The 24,189-nt window shown below is 41.0% G+C and overlaps 1 protein-coding gene across 10 annotated transcripts in view; it reads left to right on the top strand.

Annotated features, from left to right (window-relative positions):
• ENOX1 (ecto-NOX disulfide-thiol exchanger 1) overlaps positions 1 to 24,189 on the top strand; it is a 353,570-nt gene that overhangs the window by 97,555 nt on the left and 231,826 nt on the right. For 7 of the 10 annotated variants that reach the window (XM_058829123.1, XM_058829121.1, XM_058829113.1 and 4 more), the window contains one exon: positions 14,532 to 14,609. The exons of 1 other annotated variant lie outside the window; for it this stretch is intronic. The gene's annotated coding sequence lies outside the window, so the exon portion shown is untranslated. Of the gene's footprint in view, positions 1 to 6,018; positions 6,038 to 9,179; positions 9,291 to 14,531; positions 14,610 to 24,189 lie in introns of those variants that run through there. 2 more of the 10 variants (XM_058829116.1, XM_058829118.1) reach the window with 2 other exon arrangements.

Raw genomic sequence — 24,189 nt, 5'->3', positions numbered from 1 at the left:
ATCTAAATATGGATGTAGGTTTTTGTCCAGATGAGTAATCTAATACCGACTACACAATTTTTTTCTTTGTTAAGAAAGTCTGTCTTTAATGCAGAAGTGGCAGAATTTCTTTTTTATTTTGCAGACAACCACAAAGCAAAAAATCAGGTTTTGGTGACCCAGCTCTTAGCAGGATTGTCCAATGCTTTGGTGCAGCAGTGACTGCAGAAGCAGTAGTTTTCAGAGATAATGCTGCCACATGTGGCCAGCTGAGACCTGATAATGGCTTCAGTGCTGTCATTTTCAGGGCTGTTGGTCAGACAGCTTATACCTTCTGGTCTCAATACCCTTATGTCACCACAAGACTTCGGGGCTAAAGCAGGCAAAAGGCCCTTTTTCAGGGCCAGCCAAAAGGTGCATTTTCTCCCAGGGCTCCATTTTAATTTTATATATATATATATATATATATAATCTTTTTACTGGTTGCTCTGTGCCAGACAGTTGCAATCCTCACTTGAAGATATCCATCATGGTGGGCAGCCTGGGGTTAACCTAAGCAATTGTGCCAGCTGTCTTTTAGACCTGGGTTTTCCAGTCTGATCTCAGCTGTCAGCATTTACAGTCCTTGCTGCTGAGAACTATCAGACCCAAGAACAGGTAACATCACCAAAAAGGCACTTCAGCAGCTTGTATTTCAGTCCATCTTTAGCAACTGTCTTTTAAATTTCCGGTGGATCTTATGGGAGCCATTTGAAGTACCCTGGGAAACTTTGTCAAAAGAGGAATACCAAGATGCCAGTGGGAGTTGCCACTGAGGGTTATGGAACCATCTTCCCAGCCCTTTTCAGCTCATCCTGGTTGTGAGCCAGGAAAGTTCCTGCTTGATTCAAGTCTATGAGAGTGTGATACCCAGATAATTTACCTGTGTCCAGGGGATGCCTCATGGTAAGAGTACAACTGCACAAGTAAGTTACAGCTCAGCAGAGTGCAGAGGGTGGGGGTGGGGGGGGCTGGCAGAGCTAGACAGTTTAACTGGGAAGCAATTCCCTTCTCCTTCAGCTGGACAGCCAGGCAGTGCCTTCAGCTTGCATCTGAGGACCTTCTCTTCAGCATCTAGTTTGCAGCTTTTCACTGTCCCACTAGATCCAGGGTAAATAAATATATATATATAAATTAAAAAAACCACAGAAATAAAATCACAATCACCACTAGAAAAATAAAATCAGTGGTAGGAAGAAGGAAAACTTGGTTGTAAACTGGGCCACATAGAGGAGAAATTGCAAATTTCTTGTTGCAAGATTATTCCCACCCTTGGGTGCTGTTCACAGTAGAGGAATTTCACTGATTTAGTCCTCAAACAAGAGGACAAAGGAGGATGACATCCTGAAACCATCTTCCACCACCTTTGAAGGACTGGGGCAGTCTCTCCGCTCAGAGTTTCTGAATAACTTGTTCTGCTATATGGAACCAAGAAGCTTGAAGTCCTTGAAGAGGCAAGAAACAGGGCTGGTTCAGTCTAAATTGTCTTGCAGCTTTATTAGGAGGAGTTTGTATATGTCTAGACAGGGACATACAAACGGACAATTTCTGTATATCCTTTAGAAAATAAAAAGTGACCCTCCAGGAGTCTGCCCATGTAAGCAAGCTTCTGTCTTTGCCCCAGGCTGGAAAAGGGTTTTAAAAACATTAGGGACTGAATGAAGATATCCTTTTGGAAGCAAACGAAGGGGGAAATTAGCTACCCAAGAATACCAGTTTATTGTAGCAGTGGTGTATAGATGGTGGGGTCAGGCAGGATAGAGACAAATGCTGCTGGGGGAGAGCCTGCCTACCTCTCAGTGCTGCTGTGTGACCATTCATTTCTGTACTCTTGCCCTTGCAGATAATTTCTAACTTTTTTTTTTCCCCACTCTTTGTCTCTGCTGATTATTTACTCAGAATATGTTTTACAGCCCCATCAAAACCCTTCAACCTGCATTCCCATCTCTTTGATCCTGCTTTCTTTAATCCATTCTTGCTCCTCAGCTTTCCTGTATGCTGCTAAAAGGTAAGAGACACCCCCCCCCCCCCAATCCCCAAATAATATTAAAAAGTACTACTGAGTTGTGAATATAGTGACTGTCTAATCTGGCAATTTTCCTCTATTTCCCCTCTTTCTCCCACAGGTTTTGCTCTTCACTTTCTTTCAGTTCTGCAGTAGGAGTAAATTCCTTGCAACAGAGGAGTATCTTTTGCTTATCCATTTTAATCACAACCTTAATGGTAATTCAAATGGTATAAGGCACAGGTTGGACGCTGTGCCCAAACTGAGACCCTATAGTGTGTTACTGGAAAAGTCTGTCTCATTCTTGCAGGTGAAACAATGGATCATGTTAATAGGAAGTGAAATGACATATAACAACTGGCCCGAGCTGTTCCTCTGACAAGCCAGCTTGTTGAGAGTGGTTTGGTGGCTGATAAGATAAGGGAATGGAAAAGAGACGTTTGAGAGGCTGTTTCATTGAAACTTAAACAAATCTCACATGCTGTAGATTAGTTGATGTCCTGCCCTAATACTTCACTTTTGTTATTAACCAGGAAAACAAAATCAAATCAAAGTTCCCAAGGCAAAACAAAACAAAGTGAAAGTTCCCAAGGCACAGCAAACCAAAACAGGCTAAATAAAAATATGCTGCAAGACATGCATAATACATTAACTGTAGTTTGCTTCATTTATAAAGTGCAAAAGAGAACAAATAACCAGTGTTTTTGCCCCTTACGGGCCTTTGTCAGGGACATACTTCTCTGAGCTGTTCAGTGGAGAAAAAGATCTTTAAGAACATTTTTTCATAAGATTTTCCAAGCTGCCCTGCAAATATATATTAACTTGTTCTTGGGTTTTTTTTGAAGCAGGACATTTCCAGCTCTCTGTGGAGATTATCTGTCCAATGATAATGCAACCAGTTCAAACCTGCACACCTTTCTCTGTCTAGCAAGTGGGTGCAACTGAGCTGTACAGAACAATTTACATGTATGTGAGCTGCCAGGATTAGACCTTTAAACATAATTTCTGTGATATCCTCCTCCAAATTGCAGCTAATAATTTAGAAGCCTTTTTTTGTTCTTCCCATCATAAATCCTCTTAAAACATAATTCTAAGTAATGTAGATTTAAAGACTGTAATTTAAAATCAAGTGTTTCTTTTTTTATTTTTTTTATTTTTTTTATTTTTTTTCCTAGTGGGGGTGTATGCTGCAAATGCTTTAGAAATGAGAGCCTTATTTCCAGTACAGATACAACTGTTCTGGCTCCAGTGCTGTCCTCAGCCTGACTCCTGTCCACATGCTGTCTAGTCCACACCCTGCTGGCTGCTGTTCTGTGCCAGAGCTTGCTCACACAGCCATCACTTGGAAACTTGTAAGAAATATCATCAAAATATGTCCTAAACTTAACAGCATGGGATTTCTGAGGGACTTCATATCCTCTTCTGCACTTGAAGCACTATATATATATCTATATATATACTGTGGTGATGTTGGCAGATGGAAACTAGTGTTTTTAAGAAGTTGATTTAAAAGGTGACAGATTCCAGGCAGACAAAACAAAACAGATTTTCTTGCTATTCTAATTCCTGCTGAATATACACCCGGATATCTAAGGAAACAGTGTGCTTTTCAAACCTTTACCTGAAATGACCTTGCAGAAATCTGGAGAATTGTCTTTGCAAACTTGTAGTCAAATATGTGTAAGGACTTCTTTTGTGAACCAGTTCTCAAAGTGGGCTCAGGCTTTCTTTGTGACCCCCTTCCAGCCCATAAAAATCCCTTTCTAATTTTTTAACAGTGTCTGTGTTTGAAAGCCTAAAAAACTGAATTGGAATATTTCATTCTAACTGAAGAACATTTACAAAAGTAGAAATTTGTATTTCAGGGAAGAGCCCCACTAGTGTTTGTAGGGTGCAAAATACAGTGTATGCTGCTGTACATGCAGACTGTCCCTGGTCTTGCAAATGATTTATGAGAGCTTTCATCCCTCACAGATGTCTTGCTTTTATACTTTTTAATATGTACTTGCAAACACAGAAATTCATCTGCGCAAAGTGCTGCTGTTCTTTTGAGAGTATAGCTTTTAGGATTAGGCTACTGGAGGCCCTATCTCTATCTTTTCCAGAGGTGACCTCTGTTTGTACTTAGTTTTCAGTGTAAGAGCTGCCTGTGCATGCAGCTTTTCCATTATTCTATTAGTATTTCCTTTACCAGCTCATGACTCAGATACTTTAGCAATTGGCATATTGCAAATGCACATACAAGTCACTTGCAGGCACAGGAGAAACTTGTTTTGTTCCAAACTACCTTAACTTTATGTCGCTATTGTGGTTGGAGTATAGACACTTTGCAATTTTAGTATTAATTCAAGAACAAGTGCTTGAAGAATTTATTCCAATGCAGAATTCTTCTGCTCTTTGGTGTTTAGTGGTCACAGGCTAGTTCTACAGAATCCTTCCATGTGCAGAGCTATAGGGATGTTTAAGAATGCCATTAAGACTCTCCCTTGGATGACACACCCTGATACATGATTGCTGTTTTTTGGATGAGGTTTTTTTTTTATTATTTCATTCAAATTTGTCTTTGCTAAAAGCTTTCTGCCAGTAATTGCAGGCTCCAAAGTCAGCGGTAACATGGCAAAGACACATCCCAAATATAACAGATCCTAATTATACTTTCATTTCTTAAAGTCTTTGTCAGGCTGATTTCTGCTTAAAGAGCAGCTTGCCAAACTGGAAGTGAGCTGCCTGGTGATGTGGGTAGGAAAACTATGCAGAAAAATAATGACCTTTCCCTCTGTCAAGGGCATCTGCCTGCTCATTACTGCAATGATGTGGTGTCACAGAATCCCTCAGGTGTCCTCACTTATTCCTGCTGATAGAAATCCAGAAATCCTCCATTCTGCACAAGCAGACCCTTTTTTTGTATGTTCAGGTAGGCATGATGAGACACACGTATATCCCCTCCAGGCTTAATTATGTGACACATGACTGTGAGTAAAGGTGGAGGCCAGCAAGGAGCTTCAGCAAATCTCCATCAGGGCAGTTTTTCTAGCCAGAAGTAGCTGTGGAATCTCCACCAGCACTGCTTATTCCTCTAGTTTCTAGCCCAAAAAAGAATGTATTTCCATACTGTGGCTTTGCTCTGAGTAGTTTAAGACAGCAGTTTTCAACCTCAGTTGAGCTGCTAACCTCTCCCAACCACAAAAAATCACTGTGTGGCCCTAGTCTCATCCCATTACTTAAAATAAATACAAACATGTATTTCATACCCTCGCTGGAAGTATTTTGTATCTAGAGTCATGTACTCTGGTTTTAAAGGAGGCAGTTCAGTCCAAAAGACCATATTCTGCTGTTTGATACCATCATTGCATAAATTTTGCTGGGTCAAGGATAAGATTTTATTGCAAGTAACTCTGTAACAAACCAGTGACAAAAGAAATCAGAATATGCCTCTCTTGACAGAGGACAAAGAGTAAGTTTGTAGAATTTAGTAACTTTTGGCATTTTTAATGCCCTTCTGGGGAAATGGAAGAAGTGGACAATATTTCTGGTCATTGGAAGGGACTTGGGGAAAGTCTTGTCCACATAGGAAATCTGTGTTGGCAGAAAAGTGTCCATGGCAGGCAGTTACTCATCTGAATAATTCCTTAAACGTTAACCGGAATTTCTATTTCATGGGCAGATTTCCCAAGTCATTGAACTGATCAGAAACTTTGCTCCAGTGCTTTGAGTACTATTCCTGGCGTAAAAGCCTCTTTCATTCCTTTTCTTTTCCTCCAGTAACAAAGTAAGAAGAAACCTGAGTTTTGCTTTTGATTGTTCCTTGCTTTCTTTGTGGTATCTCTTAGAAATTTTTCCATCCTGTTACTAGTGGTCTCATTTCAAGGAATATGGAGGTTATGGTATTGTGTATTGGAGATGAACCTTTGCCAAGCAAAGACTTTGCTTTTTTTTTAATTTGCAGGATATCATTGGCTTGGATAGCAGATGCAAATATCTCTTCACAAGGACTGTGTGGATTGCAGTCTTTATGTATATATTCTGTGTTGCAATTGGTTAATACCACTTTTGGCCCATTTTATGATGGTGCTGTACAGTGTCTAATCATGCTACACTGACAATAAGAAAATTTGTGTTTGCATGATACAGTACTCCATTATGTTATAATGGAGAAATTACTGCTCTTTTTATTCCTGTTAAGATCAGCAGTAATTTAAGATCAGTTGTAGCTTCTTTGATTTAAGTGGTTATGTGCTCTGAAATATTATGGTGATCTCTACCTTTCTCCCCTCATATCTGTACAGTCTCTCCCAGCTGGCTGGACTGCCTTGCCTATGAGCCTGCTACTGCTCTGGGCTTGGGTGGCTGACTTTAATCTTTCTTTCAGTGCTACTCCAGTCATGGTAAAACTCTGTATATTTTGCTCATATTTGTTTTGTTCTAGCTCTGTGCTCTGTTGACCCCTGGATACTTTTAGCTGGACCTAGCTTAGTGGAAAGTCATAATTGTCCTTCATTCAGCACATGTGAGATTGATGTGAGTACCTGAAGTACTGTATTTGATTTTGGGGTCCCCAGTACAAGAAAGGCATAGGTAGACTGAAGCAAGGCCCCTGGAGGACCACCAAGGTGTACAGTGAGCTGCAGCAGAGGATATATGAGAAGTGGAGAGATCTGGGACTGTTCAGATCAAGGGAAGGTCACTGGGGAATCTTAGTGCTGTCTAAGACTGCCTAATGGGAGGGGATGCATAAGTCAGACTCTTTTCAAAGATGTACAATGATAGGAAAAGAAGCAACAGACACAATTTGGAACATTTGAAATTCTGACTGTATATATTTGGAGGGAAAAAAGTCACTATATGTGTAAGCAAAGACTGACACAAATTGTCCAGAGAGGCTGTGAAGTCTCCAGCCTCAAAGGTGTGTAAAACTTGACTGGAGAAGACTCTGAGCAATATCCTTTAAGCACAAGAGGGCCCCCAATGGTCCCTTCTAATATAAGTTATTCTGTGACAACCTTAACCTCAGAGAGAGAGACAGCAGATGATATGGACAGCTTTGAATGTCTGGATGGGAAGCTCTGGGAATCAGTCTCCAGAGAAACAGGATTTTGGTGGATAGCTGGAAGAGACCTCAAAAGATCATCTGTCCAACATTTTGTGGAAAAAGAAGCCTGGATGAGATTGTCTAGCACTCTTCTGTCTAATTGCATCTGGAAAACCTCCAGAGGCAGAAATCCTACCACATCCCTTGGGAGGTTGTTCCACCGGTTGATTGTTCCCAGAGTAAAAATTTATTTTTCATACTGAGCTGAAACGTCTCTTGGTACAACTTTTATCCGTTGCTCTTTGTCTTTCCCCTGTGTCTCCTTGTGAAGAGAACACCTCCATTCTCTTTGTAGCTGTCCTTTAAGTTCTGGAATACTGTGATGAGGTCTCCCAAGCCTTCTCTTCTCCAGGGTGAAGAGAGGCAGTAACTGAATGCAATTCTCATCCAAAGTTTAATAAACAGTCTCACTGAAAGAGAGGAGAGCATGACAGCTTGCAGGAAGGTGAAAGACAGAGACAGAGACTCTAGCCAGTTCCTCTTCTATTTTTGGAGGTCTTGGAGAGGAACTGGGCACAGAATACCACTGCCGACCTGTGGCTTGTCCAGGACTGCTGTGGTTTAATGCCAGCCAGCAACTAAGTACCATGCAGCCACTCCCTCACCCCATCCCACATCACCCCTCCCTGTGGGAAGGAAAATTGAGAAAAAATGTAAAAGTTGTGGGTTGAGATGAGAACAGTTTAATAAATACAGTAAAATAAAATTTAATATTAATGATAGCAATAAATAATGCTGCTAATTATGATAATAGTAGTTATTGTAATGAAAAAAGAAGAGAGAAATAAACCCCTCGAAAAACAAGTGGTGCACAATACTGTTGCTCACCACCCACTGACCAAATGCCCTGCCCATTTCTGAGCATGCTCTTCTATGGTATGAAATATCCCACTGATCACTTGGGATCATCTGTCCTGGCCATATTCCCTCTCAACTCCTTGACTGGCAGAGCACAGGAACGTGAACAGTCCTTGACTCAGTGTAAGAACTACTTAGCAACAATTAAAACTTCAGTGTGTTATCAGCCTTGTTCTCATACTACATGCAAAACACAGCACTCTACCGGCTACTAGGATGAAAATTAACCCTATCCTAGCTGAAACCAGGATAAGGACACAGCTAATCGGCAAATGATGTGGAACACTGGCTGACTCCTGTACCCCTATGTGGGGTCAGTAAGCGGGATCCTGAACAAGATGCTCAGAGTCAGGCAGGGCTGCCTGTCTTCCTTTGCTCCCTGCCTCACTGCCTGCCTGCCTGCCTGCCTTGGTAACACCCAGGCTGCTGGCAGCACAGCAAGGAGGCTGGTGAGTATCGTTGCATTAGCCATTATTAAAGGCTGTTAGCATTGTGTGCTGTGACATGTACCTGGTATTTATTACCTTTTCTCTGGATTGCATGGTATCATCTTGGATGGATGTGAGCCAGTTTCCAAATCCTGCCCTTCCTCTTTCCCTCCCACGTGTTCAAAATCCAGCTGTGTTCAGCAGGTGTAAAAGTGCTGACCTAGAGAGCCCATGACAGCCAGCTACACTCCCCTATTCCCTTTGTCTCCTGTTTCCATCACTCATTTTTCAAATGGAGCAGTTCTGCTCTTTCTGGTGCTCAAAATGGGAACTGTGCTTCTCGGTGCAGAAACTTTCTGCCCTTGCCGTCAGTCACACAAGGACTTCATGTGCCAGCTGCACCAGGTTAGGAAAAGAATCACTTGTACATGTGTAGGGAGAGCCAGCCAGTCTATAATTCAGTTTCAAGCATATAGTATGTTTTGCTCAAGCAGATAATTAATTCAGTTCACCATTTGAAGTTTGTTATGAGAAACAGTCTCAGTAAGGCATTGTTCAGCAGCATAAATCCTAGTAAGTCTTTATAAGTATAAATTTTACTGTGGCACCTTCTGGTCAGTGAAACAGGTCTTTTGCTGTCTGGTCGTGTCACAGCTGCCTGGAGAAGGGCAAACAAAAGCATTAGTCTATCCATGAAAATACTCATCTTCCTTATCCAGCAAACATTCCCCAAATTGCTGTTCATTGATAGCTTCACCCCGTGGCCACCTTTCCACAACAGGTCCCTGGACTGAGGAGTCACAGAGGACTCAACAGTACAGAGGAATCACCATCTGAATTGCCTTATGCAGTAAACATGAGGCTGGATTTCACTGGTAGAGCTGGAGATGAGGTAAGAACTCACAGATTTGGTGCTTGGATAGTCAGTAGAAGAAAAGACACCTGTCATGCTCTGAGGGTTCCAAAAGTGGAGCAGCCTCTGTACCTGGCATTACAGAAACGTGGGTGAAAAAACACAGAGTGAAATGAGGGTGAAATTCAAGAACTGAACAATAAACAGCACCTGTTGTTTCTGTGCTTTTTGACTGTCATACATGAAATGCCCAGACGCAGATCAGGATACTGCTGTTCACTATTTTATTTCATTTGGCAAAGCTGAGTATGAAGAAAATGCAACCTAAGAATCTCTGGAAATTGAGGGAGGCATGAGGCTTTTTTCTTTTTCCTCTGAAAATGTTTTTTTTCCTAGAAAAGTAAGTAGGACAGGCAGAAAGGGGACATTCCCTTCATTGTCATGATACTGATGAATTAAGATATGCTGGGATCATGAGTCTAAACAAGGGATATACTATGATGGAGTGTAACCATACTGAGTGAATTAGGTTGATAGCAAAGAGCTGTCTACAAGTAAGCAACTCTGCAACATCTCCATCCATCCAGGGCATTGAGTATATCCCTGCATGCTCCAAGTGTTGGCTTGTTTGGGGGCCGGGAATTGCACTGTTGGAAATGACAGGCTGCCAAGCTGTTCTCACAGATAGAGGAAATTTTTGCAGTGAGCTAAGAATTAAACTTTGTGGCCAAGAGTTAAACCATGTGAACCTGCGTCAAATAACAACTCTTTTGTGGTTCATATGGTATTTATGCATTTGTACTGTTAAAGAATAAGTCTTATTTGGAAATAGGTCTCAATTTTGAAATTTTGAAATATTTTAAATTTACCTCTTTACATACTGTTCTTGCACTGTAAAAAGGCATCATCTGCTGCTTTTGAATTCTACTCTGAGCAGTAAGACTTGAATAACAAATGCTACATTAAGCTAATAAGCATCTTTAGGCCAGTGGGTCATGGCACTGAAACTGCCTGTTCATGAAAGCTCAAAATTCATCAGTTTTAGAAACCCATGGAAGCACATAAATCACTCAAAATAAACCCACAGAGAAATTACCTCCCCTTCCCACTGCTGTCCTGCTGTGGGAAAGACCTTTTGCTATCCCTGATTTCCCCCCGGAGTGAAATCATATCCACCATTCAATACAAAATTAATAAAGGTATATAGAGCATGTTGAGCAAACACTGACATATCCCCAATGGTGAATTTACATCCCCCCATTCTGTTTAAAATTAATAAAGGAAGACAAGGCATACAAAACCAACACAGGAGAGTACGAAACCCCTTGCACAGAGCCTGCCAAGGCTTGGCACTGAGGGCGGGCTTCCGCGCTGGAGTAAGCGGCTCCAAACGTGAGGCAAATCACATGGTGGAAATGCTGGTTCCCTTTCTCAGGCAGGTTCAGGAGGGCTGCCTGGCAGCATGCCCAGTGGATTTGTCACTCAAGAGTGGGCATTGCCTGAGCTATTTGATGTGTTTGCAACATTTCTGTGGCATTCCCTCCTTCCTGAAGGTGATGTGCAGGATAAAAGATGCTGCTTCAATTGGAGTGTTGCTCAGCTGCATCCCACCTTCCACTTGCCTTCTGCCCTTCCTTCTCCCAAAGGCACACTCTGCTGTCATCAGTGTGCAGTTATGAGTCTGTAAAAATGTTCTGTGATCTGAGCAGCCAGTCAAAGGCCTCATGGGCTGTTGTGATGGACCAGGGACTGCCAGAGTAAGGGAATGAAGGTATTGTGAATGTCTGTGGTATCTGCCCCCTTCAGAAAATTGCCTGATTTTAGTATAGAAAATAGGTAATGGTCCTCAAACACTCCTTAGATAATCTGACTCAATGATTATTTGCTTCTCAGGTACCTCTTTATCAACTGGGAGACCTGGCATGGAGGTCAAATACCAGCAAGATGGGCTCTCGCAGTTATCCTACAGAAATTAGATATAATCCCTTATACTCAAAGCAGTCATTAACCTCTTCTTTACCAGCACCTGTGTACATGTGTACATGTACATGTGTACCCCTCAGAGCTGTGCCAGCCCCCTCCACAAGTGCCAGCCATTGATCCAGCTGCAGAATCTTCCCACAACTGATCATGAGCAGTTGGAAGCTGTCAGTTTTCAAAATGTTTATGGCCACACATTTCTGAAGAGATGAGCTGTCTTGTGTTGCATGCTGGCTTCAGATTAAGCTATTCTTTATCACTCTGAGGCTTTGTAGCGACCACTGGTTACTCCCAGGTTCGCAGCATCAGCTTCTCCCACCAGTTCATGTGTATTTTATGAGCCCAGAGATGTTTCGGCAGAAAGTGGAGCTGTGCCAAAAAGAGTTGTTCCTGCTTGTCTTCATGCTTGCCTTTTATTCTGTAGTTGTGGTGTCTGAAGAAGGGGAATGCTGTAGCTGTGGCAAGGAAAAGCTGCCCAAACTACTTTGCAGAACAATGTGTGTATTTACAAGTGTCCAGGAGCAATGTGTCAACTGCGTGTCTTAGGCTCCTCACCTACCAACTCCTCACACTGCCTTTAAGGGAAATTGCACCAATCTGTGGTGGTCTGTTGGACGTCTGCAAATGGTACCAGTTGCCACAGAAGCAGCATTTATTTGGGGACCAAATCCAGAGATTTTTTCAAGCTTGATGTCCCATGTGGGATGACACCAGTCATTAGGCATTCCCCATGTGCCCTGTGGGACAGACCCACAGTGTCCTCCACCTGCCAGCACTTCAATGGGCGCACAGTGGGTACAAGGCCAAGTTGCTAATCTATGAATTTCAGAAGTGTATTTTGCAAGCAATGCCTTTTAGCTAACTTAAAGGTGAACTGCTCATTTGGATGAGGAACTGTGTGTTAGGTGGGATGAAGCTGTTTGAAGAAAACATCTTCCTTCCAACAAAATTCCTTTCTGTAGGCGAGTATTTAGTCATCTTTGTGACCTTTGTCATCCTCTCCTCCCTGGGGAGTTTACTCTGTGACCTTTGCTATTCTACCAAGGCGCCTCATAAATTATTATTCTTTTAAATGGCACTTAGACTGTCGTCGTGACTGCTAGCCTTGAAGATTTGCAGTCTGCCCTGTAATTCTGAGGGGGAAAAAATTGTTAAGTGACAAAAGAAATATTGTACTTCACGATAAAACTACTTTTGTGTTTCATTTTCCACTCAAGTCATTCATATCCCTGTCACTAACCTCATTCAGGTCAAGGGCTTGAGGCAGAGAACGGGCATAATATTTTTGGTCAGACTGATGCATCTGCATATTGCAAACATCTGTAATTTTGAAATTGAAATAAACATTGTGTTAAATCCTCCGGCAAATATTATCAAGGCATAATAGATTACTGAAGTTTGCATTTCTTTTTGGCAATTCAGACCAAGGCTCTGTTGACTGGTTATTCCAGACATTAATGAACCTGTTTACACAAAGGGAGCTGCTCCTTATGGTTGCAAATTAGACCCCGGATTCTGAAAACTTCATAGGAAAATCTGTGGGCCAAGTAGTTGAGATAATAATGAAAAAATTAATCAGGCACACATTAAATGTGAAGCATGGAAGAAAACATCTGCAGCACTCAGTGGATGTCTGGGTAACATACTTGCAGTGCTGTCTTGCCAGGTTACATCTGGAGTGGTTCATGAGAAGAGAACAGATGCTAGTGTGAAATAGGTCATCATAGCAGCAGGGCATCAGAACAGAGGCATTGCTTTTTTTATTTTTCTTGCAGTAACAGCTATTTCTTTTTATTCACACCAATTATGAAAATGTTAGCCAAGTATGCAATGTGAATGCATGTATTTTGACAGGCCAGTACTCCTAAAGGGTGTCAAGGTAAAAAAAAAAACCTAACGAGGAGCCTTCAGAGAAGCAGCCCTTTTGCTGCCTCTGAGCACATACACATGGAGTATTTTTTAACAGATATAGTGATTATTTTTTGTTAAGATCATAATCTTTTTCCCCCCCATGCTTTATTTTGGTATTTAGTAGAGATGTTGCTAAATGCCTTCTAGGTGGCAAATGCCCAGAAGCAAAGATGCTAATTCAGGTGAGTTTCATCAGTCATTTCAAAGGAGAGGTCACACAGATAAGAGAAATGAACACTACACAGTATGTGAAGCAGTGACATTCAATGGGCCCTTGTCACTAGCAGCCATTAGCATGGGGGCCTGCTGTTATGTTTCAGTGCTTTATGTGCTTTTCTTGACCAGGCAGGGAGCCTTCGGAGCACTGTAGCTGTTAGCAGCATACCAGTGATTGTTTCTTTCTTGAATGCATTATATTTTTAGTACCATTTCGATTTTTCCATGTCCCCTTGCGCATCTAAATTTTAAAGAGAATCAAGGAATACATAATTCATATCTGTCCCGGAGGTAATGGAATGACTCAATGATATCCGTGAAGGAGATGATTTTAAATTTCATGTCCTATGCAAGAGGTCATATTTATACAAAAAGTGCAAAAACTGGTCTCAGGGATACCCAGATAATTATCCTTACAATAATGAGTTTGGATTCCAGGGGGGAGTATCGCAGGAAGCTTTAGTGTCTTGTGTGTCACCATCCCTTATGTATAATATCATGCTTGTCATGATTGAAAACTTAGCAACTGATAGATCTCAGGCTGCAACTTGTATTCTGACTTGGAATAGCATTTGCAGGAGGTGTGAAAAGACAGGTTTGCTTTGATTCTGTTGAAATATTCATGCAAGATGTGAAGCATTTGTTTACTGCTGAAATTCTTTCCTTCATTTAATGCAAAAAAACAATTGTTTATTGACGTTGGGCAGAGCCCATCAGTAGACACTTTGTCACAGGGCACAAATCCACTAGACTATTTCTGCTCTTCTTTCCCAAAAGCCTAGAAGTGCCATGGCTAGAAATAAGTGTCTGGTTCTGTGATATGTCATATGTTTGAAAATGCACTTTAAGGTCTGTATTACAGACAGTTCAAAGGGAATATAAATTGGTGCAGTATTCTCTCTTCTTTTCTAATCCAGCTCCATATATTCATTGCATTTTTACCCTGAAACATATCTTTAAAAAAACTTACCACTTTGCATTTTATTTAACTTGGACTTTGCTATATTTATATAATTGTTATGATCTAGCTGCTTCTGTAGTGTAAAATGTTTAACATCCTCTAAACCAATTCTACTCTGACTTTTAGCATTGTGTATCCAAGGAGAGAGCTGGTCTTATTTTCTTTTCCTTTGGAAACTTCCTAGTTTTAACTCTTCTTTCCACTTTTTGTAGGATTGGCCATGAGAATTTGTAACATTCCTTTGGAAATACTGTGATGGGGCCACTGAGAAGTTACCTTCCTGTGTACAGGTCTGTAAACTGTATCGTGTTCTGCCTATTTGTCATGGTTTAGGAATGGTATTCTCCGATTTAGTGTTCACACTGAAACCTCTCCAAGCTATATGCTGCTCACTCCCCTCCTCTCTCCCTGGCTCTCTCCCTCCTTCCCTCCCCCTTTCTCTCCTCCATGGTGGACTGGTGAGGAGAATGAGAGCCACAAAAGATTAAGATCACTGATTGAGATAAGAACAATTTACTGGAAACAGCAATGAGATAAGAAAACGAACAGTAACAGCAACAATACTAATGACAGAATGTGTAAGAGAAAGAAATCTTCTCACTGACCCCATGGAAACCGCTGACAGCACATGGCCACTCCCTCTGCCACTGCTACCCCAGTCCAGAAGTGAGCTCTTCCCCTTGTCCTTGGAAGATGACCTGAAGCATACAGGATAACTTCTGGGTCCTAGCTGTACCTGCCCTGGCTGCTGCAAAAATTAACCCTGCCCTGGCTAGAACCAGGACAATAGTTTAGCATGTGCTGGAATGTTATCTTGTTTATCTTGAATACCTGCAAACCAAATCTAATTTTATTCTGGAGAAAGTGTTGTGAAAAATTATTTTTGTTTCTTGCCAGATGCTTAGGACATAACTCTATTCTGTTAGTGTTGTACAGGTGTAGAGTAACGCATTCGTCTTTCCTTTGAAGTGAATGATTGCAGTTTATAGAGTTGAACTGCAGAAAGGAATTGGACCTGTATGTCATTTTCTTCTCACTGCTATGCCTTTCAGTATGTTTTGGAGCTGCATTACCCTAAAAGGCCCTGCAATCGATTGCTTCCACCCAGGCTGCTCAAATGTGAGCAGCTGACCACAGTTACAGCTGTGGATGTTTTCAGAGGCACACTTAGGAGAGGATCAGCAGAATTACTGAGGCTTTTGGGTCAGGAGGATCTCAGGTTCATGGAAAGTTTACAAAAATGAAAAAAAAAAGTTTATATTTAAGAGACTGTAAAAAGAGTATAATAATAATGCCTTGACTCCTGTAGTGTCGGCATGGCAAGAAGTGGTGAGAAGCCTGTAGCTGTGTCCTTGTCAGCTGAAATGATAGTGTGGCCAGCAATCACTCTGATTTAGAGGGTAGAAAACACTCCCCTGCATTTCAATATGTTTTTCTATGCAGCTGTATAACAGAGAAAAATTTGATTTCTTACTGCTTTCAAAGCTGCTACTGAACAGCATTTTTAGAGAAATCTGCTAAGAAAAAACTGTGGGAATCAACTTTTCCATCTGGGTGGTCATACCCTCCTATCGGTCACACCCGGGATCTGTAGGAATTGTATGCCCTAAATAATAATTTTCAAAAATGTTCATTTTGGAATATGCTGTATTTAATTTGCTTGGTTTACCTTGGCATACTGTGGGTGTTACTGCTTTCCTTGTTGACTCTGTAGTCACATACTGTTTTATTAGTCTGTAGGAATTCTGCAGGGAAAGTAGCCTGTGAACCTTAAACAAAGTCAGATGGATTTAGGGGATGAGAGGTATCCAAAACAACTTTTAATTCATTCTTGGAAATGGCTGTGATTTGGTAATACCTTTTAAAGCCAACACAGCTCCAAGACACTTAAGAAACTCTTTGAACCTAGATGTAAACCTCACACAAGGGCACAGCTTCAGTAATGAGCCAAAGCCCTACATCAGACTGGTTGAGATACTGCAGATACAAATCTGATAGTGCCTTGGGCCTGTGTTGAGTGAAAGCTCTGTGTTCAAAAATAAGTAGCTTTTCAGTGTAATTGAACAACTGTTGAATGATCTGTGTCATCCTAAGGCTTTGACTGCACTGCTTCTTTCTTTAATGATGATATCCCTTCAGGCAAAAATTGTGGTTTTCTTAGACAGGGGGTGGGGACAAAGAAGTGCAAAATACTGGAAGACATTTGGCATGAAGGGAGAAAACTAGTTGCAGTGTTGGCATTTGTGTATTTTACTTTACTAGTAGCAACAGCAGCTTTATAAATTCTTCCTTTCCAGACCTGTCTATGAGTGTTGTTTGAATCATGGCTCACCTAAGGCTTCCAAGAGTTACTGCTAAAATTGCCAAAGCAAAGTGAGGTTGGGCCTGTGTCTTAATAATGTAATACAAATGCAATTAACAGCTGCCATGTGGAGAAGTTTTAGGCAAGTCATTCATCTAAAACACATTTTAAAAGTTTCCTTGTTCAGCAATCTAGTTCTTGGAAAATTGTGATGTACATACAAATAAGTATTGTGCCATTTAAAAAGAGGATAAATATGATACTCATTTGATATATGTACATGTTAGATGTATGTGCATTAAGTGGCCTAAAGTATTTGGGTATGGGTGTGCTGTACCTTCATTATAATGCAGAAGCAAAGGAAAAACAATTAAATTAAAAGGCAAGACAGTTCTACTGGAAATGAGATAGAAAGTGTAATTTCCCCGTGGAAAGTCTTGTCCTGAGGTATCATCAAAAGGTATTAGTATTATTAGTAGTATCTATAAGGTATTAATAGATATTTACATCAATAAAAATGCCATCACAGATATATTTTTCATATTATACCTTTGTGAGGAAGCTCTAGCGGTTACACAGCAGTGACAAAGGCTGAACTCAGCAATCCTCAGCCTGGGGTCTGTGTGAAACTTCTTCTGCAACTATGTAGGTATCTCTTGTACCACTTCTCTGCAGTGTCTGGTATTGACGTTGAATGGAAACAGGATAGTGATCTAGCTAAATAATTAGTTTAACCTGGGTCAGCTATTTTCACTTATCCCACATCTTTCACTGCAAATATCAAGGCATTTTTTTGTCATTTGTAAGTATTTCCTCCTCTTGTTTTCTCAATCTCTTGTTTATTTCCTGCATACGATCCCTCAACCTGTTCTCTAGAGAGGCTTCTTACTTGTTGGAGTTTTATTAATTCATTGCTTGAGTTTCTAAAGTTTTCTGCTGAGGTCACTAAATATCTCTTGGGGTGTCCTCAGACCTGTGCCCTCGACACCTCTGTGGTGAAACAAGTATCTTGGTTTTACAGGGAACAGAGAAAAACAAAAGTGGTGATAGCAGTTCATGGCTAGCACATGGGATGAGAAGCCTCTGACCCCTGGGGCTGGGCTCCTCTGCCCTGTCCTCCTGTTACAACCTCCTGGGCACACGGTCAGCATGGGCTGGCTCCTGGGCAAGGTTGGTGGGGGGAGCACTGCTCCGTTGTCTTGCTGCTTCCCAAGTGAAGAAATCATGACTGGCAAAACAGCAATCTGTCAAAAAACATAGGAGGGAAAGGGAGAAGGGAGAGGAAGAGTCTAGAGAGGACACTTTTCCACCGTAGCATGTATTCATGGCAGCTGTACCTTTGATCTCCATACCAGTGCCGCACATGGATAAAAATGTGCTGCTGCACTGGATAAAAATGCAGCCATGCCTTAAAGCCATGCTGCCAGAAAGGCCAAACTCTCTGTGCCTCCAGGCTTTGCTCAGGGCTTAGCTGTCCCACCAGAGGCTCCAATGGAGGGCTGCAATGAGAAAGTGGAGTGAGCTGCTGCATAAACAAGGACTGTGGAGGAGCATGGTTATCTTTGTGCATCTTGTATGTAAATTACCTGGTTAGAAAAAGGCAGGAAGGATGTTACTGCCTGGAAATATGCCATGTGTGCATTTGATGCATATATTTGAATTACTGAAAAGATGAAAAAAAAAATAGTTTGGTAGCTGGAGAAAATCTGTAAGCTAGATGCTTGAAGGAAATATGGGAAGATAAAATAGGAAGGTGGGGGAAGTGAATCTCTCAAAGCTGCCATGGAGGGAGAATTGTATTTTATTAGAACAGAAATCCAAACAAGACTGTGATTTTGTAAAGACTCTTGTGTCCAAATCATGAGTCTTATGTACAAGCTAATTATAAACACAATGAGCTGGTGCAAGGACTTTAGCACAAGTCTTGTAAGGAGTGAACTGAGGGAGCTGAGGGTGTTTAGTCTGTAAAAAAAGAGGCTCAGGGAAGACCTTATCACTCTCTACAACTGCCTGAAAGGAGGGTATAGTGGGGTAGGAGTTCATCTCTTCTCTCATGTAACAAGTGGTCGGGTGAGAGGAAACAGCCTCAAGTTGCACCAGGGAAGGTTTAGATTGGATACTAAGAAAAATTTCTTCACAGGAAGGATTATCCAGCACTGGAATAGGCTGTCCAAGGAAGTAGCGGAGTCACCGTTCCTGGAAGTGTCCAAAAAACATGTGGCACTTAGGGACATGGTGGTGAGCATGGCCGTGCTGGGTTAGCAGTTGGACTTGATGGTCTTGGAGGTGTTTTCCAACCTCAACAATTCGATGATTTTATATGCATTTGTTACTTTAATTTTTGAATGGTGGCTCAGAGTGTCTGTTACCATCCAGCTCTGGTTATTTGTTGCCCACAGCAAGACACAGAACAAGTTATTATGAGAAAACCTAGAATGGCAGTTTGCTCACCTGAGTAAGAGCTGTGGCCAGAGGAACTGCAAGAGACTGAAATTCGTATGTATGCAGGGAAAACAAACCAGCAACCAACCCTGGCAGCAGATTGACCTTCTACTGGATTTTATGTTTTGAGTTATTTTCAAAGTATTTCTAGGAATGGTCGCAAGTACCTCCTCTGTTAGAGGAACAGTCCGGAAACATCCTTAAATGTTAAACATCCTAAAACCCCTGTTGTTTAATGTTAGCTGCTTCCTAGAAGAATGGGAAACCAGTTGAGAGTCTCCTACAAATGAAGCAAAGTTTTCATAGGCTCAGATTAGGAGTAAGGCTCTTTACTTGTCTCACTCCCATGCCATCATCTTCTGCTGCAAAGTGGCATTTTGATGATAATCTTTGCCGATCTTAATTCCTGAGCCATAACATAAAAGGAAGGAAGATCTTTAGTGTCAATGGTGAAGAACACCTTAGGGACAACAAAGATAATTTGGCTCATTTGCCTTCACTACCAGAAAGAGCAGAGAGAGTTGTCTAGATAATCAGAGAGAGATGTTTATACAATCTTCCAGTGAACAATATTTCAGTACACCCCATGTAATCTCTTCCAGACCTATACAACACCTGAGTATTTTTAAAATCCATGTTGTGCTATTTGCTCCACAGGAAGCCATTTGGAGTCTTTTTTATAGTGAAGCTAGAGAACAGTTGAACATAACTTTCTTTATGGTAATCTTTCAAATATTAGAAGGGAAAATGACTTTACATTGTAGCTGATTTAAGTTGTTCATCTCTTTTTCAGAATACGCATCTGCAGATCTTACAGTTCCCATTTCAAATATTTTTTCCTGTCTTTTTCCTTCCATGTGTTGCTAAATTCTTCATACAAGTGCCAGCATTAAGAAGCTGAATATAGCCAATGCGACTTTCAGATAATACAAATTATGTAAAATAAGCCCAGAATTTAGAAGTTCAATAATTAATTATGGAGCTGCACCCTCAGCTAAAATGACCCCATATTATGTCTCAGCTGCGTGTAAGGAGTCACTGCTAGTGCTTTCTCTCTTCCATCAGCTAAACTCTCTGAGTGTGATACTGGGTAATGAATTACACTGTTGGAGAAGCACTAAGTGTGCAACTGATGGCTCTCAGCATATGGATTATGGCACATCTTGCACCTTTTCATTGCCCACTTTCTGCCTGCACAGAGATAGCTGAGCACTAGATGAGGTGAAATGGTGTCCGTAGCACATTTCAGAAACAATCATTGTCCATTAGGCCCCTCTAAAAGAAAGACAGCAGAGAACTGCTAAGTTTTTTATCCCTAAGGCCCTCAGAAGAATCAATCACACCTTATGAATAATAATAATAGAAAAGGGAGGACAGCTGTTCAACTGAACACCATCAGTATTGACACCTTCCAGGAGGAGTAATCCTCTTGACCAAAGCAGGTGTCAAAAGAAGATAAAAGTCATAAGCTACAGCTCCAGTGAGAGTCTCGTGCCATATACAGAAAGATATTAATTGATTTAACTTCTGAAAAGCAGTTAAAACATCTTCTCCAGCTGAGAGGAGAAATCCACTGTCACCACTACTGTTCAAGTCTCCAGAAACAGCAGTGAAACTTGAAGAGTTAGTACTTAGAAAACAAGGACTATTCATACGGCCAAGCACCAGCCAAAATGCACAGTTAAAAACCAAGCCTTTATTTTTTCCACCACAGCATAGAACAATGTTGGCAGGGTTATGTCCTTTTCTCCTGCTTTTTTAGCTAAAGTATGGAAAAAGGCTACCTGTTCAAATAGTAAACATTAAAGGATTCTTTTGAATTAGTTTACATGAGAGCAAATGATAGAATCTTAGAATCATTTAGGTTGAAAAAGACCTTTAAGATCATCAAGTCCAACCCTTACCCCAGCATTGCTGAGTCCACCACTAAACCATGTCCCTAAGTGCCACACGCACATGTCTTTTAAGTACCTCCAGGGATGGTGACTCCAGTGTTTTCCCTGGACAACCTATTTAAATACTTGACAACTCTTCTAATGAAGAAATTTCCTCTAATATCCAAGCTAAACCTCCCCTGGTGCAACTTGAGGCCATTTCCACTTGTCCTGTCAATTGTTATTTGGGAGAAGGGGTTGACCCCACCTCAGTACCCGCTCTTTTCAGCCACTTGTAGAGAGCAGTAAGATCTCCCTGAGCCTCCTCCAGGCTAAACAGCCCCAGCTCCCTCAGCCACTCCTCATAAGACTTGTGCTCTAGAACCTTCACCATCTTCCTTGCTCTTCTCTTCATCTTTTCTTGCTCAGTGCCCCAGCACCTGAAGGGTCCAGAACTGAACACAGCACTCAAGGTGTGGCCTCAATAGTGCTGAGTGCAGGGGGATGTCACTACTCTAATCCTATTGGCCACATAATTTCTGACTGATGGTGAGTTTGGCCCTGCAATTAATATAGTCACAATGCTATCGACATTAGAAACTGCCTGTGTATCCAGCTCCTTTTTGTCAGCCTTGTAAAAACTCTTTGACACTAGCTTAAATTAGGACCAAGCTTTGTTCAGAACTCAAAGCTGAGCAAAGTCAAATCAATATCATAAGTAATAGTAAGGCAAAAGCTTGATTTTGGTAAAGTTCCAGCCTTCTTTCTTGGCTGAAGTGTAGCACATAAAGCACTTCTGGGATTGGGAGTCCCAAGTTACACTGCTCCAGAATGACTCAGGTTTCTAGGCTTAATTATCACTTCAGAAAAGGGAAAATATAGAGAAAGTGAGTAGTAGACACCACAAGTTAAAAAAACTAACCAGAATAAAAAAGCTTGAAGGAACTTAAAGGAACCCATGTCAGCTTTAATGTGGTTGGTTTACTATATAGAAGAAACAACCCAAAAATGGCTGTAGGCAACCATTCAGGAAAGAATGTGTTCCTAGTTAATGTCATTGATCCCACATTCAGAAAAAAACCCAAAAAGACCACTGAATATTGAGTTCAAGAAGTGTTTTGAGAAACTGAGGAATCTTGACCAACTTTGCTCAAACGGCAAAAATGAAAGAAGAAAGATGAAAGAATATCTTGGGTCAAGCTACTCTTTAACTTTGAGCCTTCAGAACACTGTTAAAAATTAACCAAGGAAAAGGTAATACATACCATTGCTCAAAATATCCGAGAACTTAAAAAAAATGTTCTTCATCTAAGTAGCCACAGGTTTTTGCTAGAACTATCCTAGAAAATTAGGAAGTAGCTTGAGGGTCCTGCAGCTGTATCAGTTGTACTGACACTTCCCATTAGACTCGTGGCTGACCCATTTCTGAGGGCCTCCACTAATGGAGATTCTCTGAGCAATTAATTCCAATGCCTAATTTCCCTTACAATTAGAAAAATGCTTTTTTTTCTTTTCTCAACGTGTGAGTTACTTCTCTCCTACCTGCAATGAAGAGGAATAGGTTCCCTTTGTTCTTGCAGCCATATTTGAAATTTTAAGTGTGCTTTGCCATGTTTCCGCAGGTTTTATCTACTTTGCATTAATTAACAAGTTATTCCTTCAATTTTTTTGTCATGTTTTTAAGAGTACTCACTGTCAGGCAGTTACGTCCTCCTTAAAACATCCAACACTTCACCTAAGGTTGTATTTGAACTCTTTCCAAAACAAAGTAATAAAGCAAAATTCCCTCTTGTGTCTTGTAGATAACATTCTTTTATATTTCCAATCTGATATTCATACATATGTGACAGTGTCTGTTGAGGGTTGTGATCCACTGACTAACCTGAGGTCTTGCATAGCAAGATGAGCCTATTTGGTTATTTCCCACTGAGTGTTTGCTAAGTTAACTATTTCTGACCTCGCCTCTCAAAGTTAATTGCCAGCAGCTCTAAGATTTTCTCAGTCAGTGATATATGTATTCTAGGGTGAAATCTGTAAGGCCTAGACAATTTGAAAAATTTTAAACTTATCTCAGTTCTTTCTAATCTACTTTTTCCTATTATGAACTGAATTGGAATGCCTTTGTCTTCAGTGTTCACTTTTGTGGCTCTCTGATCACCACTGATTCTGCAAATAGCTTTTCCTCCTGATGTGTGGCAAACCAATTCTCTTCTCCGTCTTGCTAATTGTAGTTTCTTACTATTGCATTTAGTAGTTTTAGTAGGAAATTTTCCTGCCTTTACAGCCCCCAATAAAAGTTGTTGGAATTTCTGAAAACATTAATGTATAGATGAAAGGCTTTGGGAGACAATTTTCATAATATGGGACTTCACAGCGGCACTAGAATTACAAGAGCAGTTGAAGGTAGTTATGACAGTACTTGACAAGTTGCACACAGATTCTTACAGTCTCAGACCTGACCTGACCTAATCTAATTGAAACAAGAACCAGCACCAGAAAGAAAAAAAGAAATCGTTTCAGAGGGACCAAGGATCTTGAACTCAAAAGTTAAGGAATAAATCTAGGAGAGGGCTAACTCTGAAATATGGCATCCTGTTTGCAAAATTGGCTGATATCATGTGTTTTGCTTAAAGGAGTCTTAGTTGCTTAATAATGCCATTCTTTCATGCTTTAGAGCCACTAATTCACTTAAGTTAATCACGATGTTCTGTATTCCTGTCAGTCCATGAAAACATCCTGGGTGTTGCTCTTTTCACCCAGCTTTTTCACTCTTTTGATGTGACAAGGAAACAAGGGGAGAAGAGAGAGGAGATGATTACAGAGTAACAGGTTAAAGACATAGTTTATTCTGCAATGCGTTATGTCATTGCCCAGTATTACTTTTCTTTTTTATTTTTTTTTTATTTGTTTTTTTGAGGGTTGTCAGCAATGTTTCTGAAATCCTGGCCAAAGTTCTGCAGACCAGGTCCTGTCAGGCTCTTGTGTCTGTCACACATGAGTGAGATCAATCAAACGCCCTATCTGTTCCCAATGAAGTGTAGATACACAGAGAGATCTGGCTGTTCTCTTGTTCTGGGGCATGAAGCATTTTGAGCCTCTGATCTTTCTGTAATCCTTCCAGGAACATTCCCCTTTATTGCTAGAGGCCTTTGCCTCCAGATTTTGTAATGGTCACTCTTGCAATCCTTCCACCATTAATGCACTCTTGATTTTTCCATCTCTGTAGTTCTGTGTACATGTTGAAGTGAGTTG

Source organism: Poecile atricapillus, chromosome 1, assembly GCF_030490865.1.
Source record: "Poecile atricapillus isolate bPoeAtr1 chromosome 1, bPoeAtr1.hap1, whole genome shotgun sequence".
NCBI lineage: Eukaryota > Metazoa > Chordata > Aves > Passeriformes > Paridae > Poecile > Poecile atricapillus.
The sequence above is the reverse complement of the archived record's forward strand: the minus strand, read 5'-3'. Positions and strand labels throughout refer to the sequence as shown.